This window comes from Symphalangus syndactylus, chromosome 19, assembly GCF_028878055.3.
Source record: "Symphalangus syndactylus isolate Jambi chromosome 19, NHGRI_mSymSyn1-v2.1_pri, whole genome shotgun sequence".
NCBI lineage: Eukaryota > Metazoa > Chordata > Mammalia > Primates > Hylobatidae > Symphalangus > Symphalangus syndactylus.
The window spans coordinates 28,572,608-28,580,802 of NC_072434.2; the positions used below are offsets into that span (position 1 = coordinate 28,572,608).

At 36.6% G+C, this 8,195-nt stretch overlaps 1 pseudogene; it reads right to left on the bottom strand.

The window, feature by feature from the left end:
• Positions 1 to 4,571: 4,571 nt before the first annotated feature.
• Positions 4,572 to 5,985, bottom strand: LOC129458150 (putative elongation factor 1-alpha-like 3; annotated as a pseudogene).
• Between the last annotated feature and the right edge of the window lie 2,210 nt (positions 5,986 to 8,195).

Genomic DNA, 8,195 nt, shown 5'->3' on the forward strand with positions numbered 1-8,195 from the left:
AAACTTACAATCATGGCAGAAGGCAAAAGGGAAGCAAGGCACGTCTTATCGAGAAGGAGCAGGAGAGAGAGAGAATGAGAGGGGAAAAACCGCCACACACTTTTAAACCATCAGATCTCATGAGAATTCACTCACTATCATGAGAACAGCATAGGGGAAACCACCCGCCATGATCCTGTCACCTCCCACAGGTCCCTCCCCTGACAGGTGGGGATTACAATTCAATGTGAGATTTGGGCAGGAACACAGAGCCAAACCATATCAAGTAGCTACCTCAGAAGTGCCGCACCTACATCCAGACTTGATGTACTCACAAAATCATGTATGGTAAGACTGATGCCATGATTAAGTAAAACTTTAGGTATCTTAGGAAGGGGTGACTATATATTCACTGGGTACAGCAACACATTGTGCTAGATTGTTGCAGTAATACCTCCACTCAGTGCATCACACTTCTCTGTATCCATGCACTCGTGAAATTTCCTTCCCATTTACATTGGATTTGCCTTGCCTTCCCTTGACCAACAGAAATCAGCAAATGTAATACCGTAGCTTGAAGATTGCTCGTGCTTTAGGTTAACAATCAAAGAACTGTAAACTTATGTTTAAGTCTAGATAGCAGATTAATTTCTCATAGTAGTATGGGTTAGAGAATCTGAATCATGTACTTCATGTGTATTATAATATTAAATAAAAATATTATAGCTAATGGGGGATATGTTTCTCATTGTTGGACAAAGAAATTAAAAATATGGAAAAAGTAAACTTCTGGAATGAATCTTCATACTAGTGGATAATTTTAATATGTAATCTATGGTGTTTAATACATATATTTAAATAGTGTTAAGTGAAATAAACAGGGCACAGAAAGACAAATATCACATGTTCTCACTCACATGTGGGAGCTAAACAAGTTGATCTCTTGGAGGTAGATAGTAGAACAATAGATACCAGAATCTGGGAAGGGTGTGTTGGGGGTAAGTTTGGGGGATGAAGTGAGGCAGGCTAATGAGCACAAATACGTAATTAGATAGGAGGAATAAGTTCCAATGTTCAATAGCACAGCAGGGTGACTGAAGTTAACAACAATATATTGTACATTTCAAAGTATCTAGAAGAGAGGATTTGAAATATTCACAACACAAAACTGTGATAAATGCTGGAGGTGATGAATAGCCTAAATACCCTGACTTGATGATTACACACTCTCTGCATGTATCAAAATACCACCCATACCCCATAAATATGAACGAAGAGTACGTGTCAATAAAACATTTAAAAACATGTAATTACATGTCTGCTGAGATGGCCTAGACGAATTGACATCCCAGTAGCAAAGAAAATACAAATACCAGATCTAGATTTCTAAATATTATTCTCTTCTTATAGGAAATAAAGCTTCTTGAAGAAATTGCTCTTCCAAGGGGGTAGAGTATGGATGATAAAAGATTAGCATGAAATACCTTGCTATGGCAAAAATGAGAAAGTACTCAAAAATCAGTTGGGATAGGACAAAAATTTATAGGACTCTGCTTGAGTTTTGGTTAACAGGTACAAAAATATAGTTAGATACAATGAATAAGACCTAGTATTTGATAGGAAAACAGCGTGGCTATAGTGATAGGAAAACAGTGGCTAAATTTGTTGTACACTTTAAAATAACTGAGAGGCTACCATGGGAATGTTTGTAACACTAAGAAATTATGAATGCTTGAGTTGATGAATATCCCATTTATCATGATGTGATTATTACACAGTGTATAGCTATCAAAATATCCCATGTTTCCCATAAATATATATATATATATATATCTACTATATACCCATAAACATTAAAAACTAAAAGGAAGGAAAAAAAGAAATGACAAGATAGCTATTCTATTCATATTTTATGGTGAAGACATCAACCCATTTAATAGAAGAACACTTCATATAAAATATTAATTAGAAAAAAATAAAGTATCAACAATATGATTTAATCTTAACATTTTAAAAAGCAAACACTATGACACTGTAGACTAACCAATTTTTGTTTTCAGCAACTTTGAAATAAATTTTTAGTCATACTAACAATTAAAGGAAATTTGTTATTTCTTCCAAATGGAATCTAAATGTGAATACATCTTTTTTCTTCTTCATAAATTATTTCAATATTTGATCTCAATTATAATAGTAGCAAAATCTCATACAGTTCTATTTAAAGGCCCTCATACAAAATAATTTAATCCCAACATCAACACTATCAACTGATACTATTATTTCCTTATCTGTAAAGATGTGGAAACAGAGACACAGTAATTTTTGCAAAGTCTGCAGCTAGCTAATGACAGAACTGGGAACGGAACAAAGGCTATCGCATCCTTGATTTTAAGCTCTTAACTATTAGGTTATTTGGCTTTTAATAATTGCGGTAATTATGTAATAACATCTTCCAAAAAATACTCATCAACAGCTGCATTTCCCCTAAAAACCCTGGGTAAGGACTTACCTGTACCTTTGAAAACGTAAGAGTATCAGAATCCTCATTTATTTATCATGACCTAATTTGCTTCTCTAACAACTATGCATTTTGGAAATCCATTAAAGCTATTCCTGCTCATCTAAAAAAGTGAAAAATGACCTACTAATAAGCAAAGATGACTCGTGTTTTTCATACACTGCATAAATTATTATAAACTGAATTTTGTAGTATCCCAACTCTGACACAGTCAAAGGATGTTCACATTAAATTGAATCATTAATTTATAAAATTTATAGTAACAATACTTATAAACGAATTGTTTAAAACAGTCTAAATCATATTTAATTATATGTTCTTCCATTGAATGTTGAAAACTTCTGGATATATTTTAAAGCAGAATACAGTTTTTCTCTAAAATGAACAAAGATGGCTTTAAAATTATCAACATAATTTTTCTGCCACTATCTTTTACATATATCAAATATTCTGAAAATATATTGCTTAATTTTGATATTTGCACCCTTGAAATTAAAATAACAAAAACGGATAATGACAATGTATATTTATATACATATTTTATATATATACACACACACACAGACAGTATACAACTGTCAATCTAAGTTGAAACAACCACAAACCAATGAACATCAACCAACAAAAGCATCTTTATTTGGGAAGCTTTTTAGCCTAGGCACTAACACAAAGATTCGTAACATTCTTACATGCTTTCAAATCTATTCTTTTATGAAATAATTTTCCTCTGAAAATGTTATCAGAGGTCTCAAACTCATACACACCTTGGAAGAAAGAAGTATCAAAGGTGACAGGGGTTTTTATTTGACAGGAAAAGAGAAACTACATTTTTCTTCTCACAACACATTTACCCTCAGGATGTACTCCAGAAACATTAATTATATATATGTAAAATAATTAAAACTCTATGAAAAAGAGAATACTTATAAAGACCCAATATAACAGCTATTTGTGTAAATTTTTAAAATAAACACAATTCAGCAAGACAAAATAAAAATATATGGAAAATAATAAATGTACATAAAATTTTAAATACCAAAAAATACATGGAACTGAAGAAAGCAATGGAGGAGGTGTGAACAAATATTTTAACATAAAATATTCACATTCATTGTAAAAAAAGTTAAATATTAAAAGCTTTCAAATTACAAACTTAAAAATATTTTTATGAAAAATCCTACTAAGTATCTATTTTATTTAATCATTGGATAATTTTTTTTTCTCATTAAACATTCTTAGTGAGTCTCAAAATTCTGTGACAGATTTTTGGTCAAGTTGTTTCCATTAAAAGTACATGCATACCTGGCCGGGCGCGGTGGCTCACGCCTGTAATCCCAGCACTGTGGGGGGCTGAGGCAGGCAGATCACGAGGTCAGGAGATGGAGACCATCCTGGCTAACACAGTGAAGCCCCCTCTCTACTAAAAATACAAAAAATTAGCCGGGCATGGGCCAGGCACGGTGGCTCATGCTTGTAATCCCAGCACTTAGGGAGGCCGAGGCAGGCGGATCACGAGGTCAGCAGATCGAGACCACGATGAAACCCCGTCTCTACTAAAAATACAAAAAATTAGCCGGGCATGGTGGCGGGCGCCTGTAGTCCCAGCCACTCGGGAGGCTGAGGCAGGAGAATGGCGTGAACCCAGGAGGCGGAGCTTGAGGTGAGCCGAGATGGCACCACTACGCTTCCTGCCTGGGCGACAGAGGGAGACTCCGTCTCAAAATAAATAAATAAATAAATAAATAAATAAATAAATAAATAAATAAGTAAGTATGTGTATACCTATGGAAAAAACCTGCACTTTTCTGCACATGTATCCCAGAACTTAAAGTATAATTTAAAAAAAAGAAAAAAAGTACTGATTTTAAAAACTAGTAACTTAAAACTGCCACACGCAAAAAAGAGAATCAAAGTGGTCCTCAAAACATTTTCCTTTCCTTCTGAAGATTTTACGATGCGTTGTTATTAACCAGTCTTCTACTATTAAACTTAAATGGCCAGTTTAAACAAACAGCCCTGAGACCATTCTTCCACCACTGATTAAACCCAGGGTGGCTGGCATTAGGGATAATATTCATTTAGCCTTCTGAGCCTTCTGGGCAGACTAGGTGACTTTGCCATCTCCAGCAGCCTTCTTGTCCACTCCTTTGATGACACCCACAGCAATTGTCTCATATCAGGAACAGCAAAGCCACCCAGCGGTGGATAGTCTGAGAAACCCTGAACACAAATGTGCTTGCCAGGAACCGTATCAGTGCTGGCAGCATCACCAGACTTCGAGAATTTAGGGCCATCTTCCAGCTTTTTACCAGCACGGCGATCAATCTTTTCCTTCAGCTCAGCAAACTTGCATGCAATGTGAACCATGTGGCTATCCAGTGCAGGGGCACAGCCAGCGCTGATTTGGCCTGGATGGTTCAGGATAATCACCTGAGCAGTGAAGCCAGCTGCTTCCATTGGTGGGTCGTTTTTGCTGTCACCAACAGCATTGCCGCAACAAACATCCTTGACAGACACATTGTTGACATTGAAGCCCACGCTGTCCCCAGGAAGAGCTTCACTCAAAGCTTCGTGGTGCATTTTGACAGATTTTACTTCGGTTGTAATGTTGACTGGAGCAAAGGTGACCACCATAGCAGGTTTGAGTACACCAGTCTCCACTTGGCCAACAGGAACGGTACCAATACCACCGATTTTGTAGACATCCTGGGGAGGCAGGCACAAGGGCTTGTTAGTTGGACGATTTGGTGGTAGGATGCAGTCCAGAGCCTCAAGCAGCATGGTTCCACTGACATGGCCATCCTTACGGGTGACTTTCCGTCCCTTGAACCAAGGTATGTTAGCAGTTGGCTCCAACATGTTGTCACCATTCCAACCAGAAATTGGCACAAATACTATTGTGTCGGGGTTGTAGCCAATTTTCTTAATGAAGGTGCGGAATTGATTGCCTCATATCTCTTCTAGCTGTAGGGTGGCTCAGTGGAATCAATTTTGTTAACACCAACAATTAGTTGTTTCACCCCCAGTGTGTAAGCCAGAAGGGCATGCTCTTGGGTCTGCCCATTCCTGGAGATGCCACCTTCAAATTCGCCAACACCAGCAGCAACAATCAGGACAGCAGAGTCAGCCTGAGATGTCCCTGTAATCATGGTTTTGATGAAGTCTCTGTGTCCTGGGGCATTAATGATAGTCACGTACTACTTACTGGTCTCAAATTTCCACAAGGAGATATCAATGGTGATACCACGTTCACGCTCAGCTTTCAGTTTATCCAAGACCCAGGCATACTTGAAGGAGCCCTTTCCCATCTCAGCAGCCTCCTTCTCAAATTTCTCCATGATTTTTTTTGTCGATGCCACCGCATTTGTAGATCAGATGGCCAGTAGTGGTAAACTTGCCCAAATCTACGTGTCCGATGATGACAATGTTGATATGAGTCTTTTCCTTTCCCACTTTGGCTTTTAGGGGTAGTTTTCATGACACCTCTATTCTGGCGGCAAACCCGTTGTGAAAAAGCAAGACAATTATTTTTTAGTACCTAGGTATGCTGGACACTACAGTAGGAATGAGACCCTATAAAGCGGTGAGCTAAAGAGACATGCTCCCTACCATCAAAGAATTTATATTTTAATGTACATATTAAGAATGTGAACAGCTGAATATATAATGAACATTATAATAAACATGTGAAGGTAAAGACAATATTCAATAATGTCTATTCAATGACACTCTAAAACAGTTTCTATACTATACAATAGAGAGTTGTGGGGTTTGCATTGGCTTCCTGTGGCTTCCTCCTGTGATTTCTGCTGGATCCTCTCCTCTTCCAGACCAGCCTTTCAAGGTAGAGTGCTTTAAAGCTCAGTCTTACAAATTATTCTCGTCACTACTACATTCTAATACTGTGATTTGCTTGGAATCAATAATGCTTCCATCATTGGTATAATCCTATTACTTCTAATATCACATATATCTTGCTGAATCCAAATTTTTATCGCATTCTAATATTTCCCCAAGCTATAGGCTCATATATCTTTTCACTAAGCATTCACGTCCAAAACAGAAATCTTGATATCCCAACCCCATCATATCCCATCCCCAGATTCTTTATTTCATTATTTGTTAATCTCAATCACACAGTTGCTCAGGACAAAGATCTTGGAAGCATCCTAACTGCTCTTTTTTATAATGCAACAGAATATCTGGTCATATGGCTTTAGAATATAGGCCAGGTCTGATCACTTGTCAACAATTCCACTTTTCCTATCTTAATCCATGCCACCATTGTCACTTTTCTGACTATGTAGTAGCTACCATATTGGTCTCCCTTTTTACATTTTACAGTGTATTTCCCCTACAATCTATTATCAGTACAACAAGCTAAGTAATCATTTCAAAATGCAGATAGGTGGTGACTCTTCAGTGTCTACAATCAATCTTTACACTTCATGTAAAATCAGAAATCTTTACTGTGTTCCAAAATGCCGTACATGTTCTGGCCATAGGATTCTTCTCAGGCCTCATAATCTGCTGTCCTTCTGGATGGCTGTGATCCAGCCACACTGGCACCCTGCTCTTGACACTGAGCAGATGTTGCTTTCATAGAACTCTACATTAATTCCCTCTAGAGAGAGGTTTGTATATTTGCAATTCCGTCATCAGGACTAGGTTCTATATAAAGGCATTTGCCAGAGACTTATTATTGCTAATAGTGCATGACACGCATCCTTTTTGAGTTACTTTCTATGTTTCCATAATGTGAAATGTTCATTTCCTTCTGTAATAAGATGCTATCTTCCCAAATAATTGACTCTGACTTATTTCTGAAAGTTTATAATTTTTCTAAAATGCCATACAATCTTTTTCTAAATTTGTATCAGATTCTAAGATCCTATTATTGGGAAATGCTTTGACTACAAAAAAAGTTCAAAGGAAATTGCTTTATGAGAATAGTCACCTAAGTTAGTAATACATTGTTAGTTTGTGTATACTCAATAAGGAGAAAACAATCATCTTTATATCCATATTATTCTCCAAGTTTCAGAAAGGTAATCCAGTTGCTGAGAATTCAACAGCCCCTATGATATTAAATGGAAATGTTCATGCAATTACTGACTTTATGGTTCTTACTTTATTCCTGAGGGAAAGTCAATAAAAGAATAAAGGAAATATACTTCTAACTCTATTGGTTTTAATATGAACATTTTGTTTAATTGCTAATATTGTTTAAACATACATCTCTTTCATCTTAAAGCATTGTTATTCACATCCTCCTCTTGATCAAATAAGGAATTAATTCCACTGAATTATCTTAAATATGTTAATAAGTAAACAATCAATTAAATTATCGTTCCTGTAGAGTCTCTGGCATTCTCTCACGTATATCTTCTTCTATTGTCCATATCTACTTTCTTCTACTGATAATATGTTTCAGTAAAAATATTCATAGCCATCATTCTCCTTGATGTGGAGCAGATTTTTCCATGTTAGTAAGTGAATGATTATTAGCCTTGGTTCTACTTTTGCCCCACATCAGTTTTTCATGGGTGTTCAGCTAGGCGCTTGCCGCCTAATCTATTCTTCTCCCCAAACCAATGAGATACCATCTGGATACAACAACAACAACAAAAATTCAATTTTCTAAATTGAAGTTCTGTAGGAATTAGAGATCATGGTTTTGAATTCCTCACCTGACCAA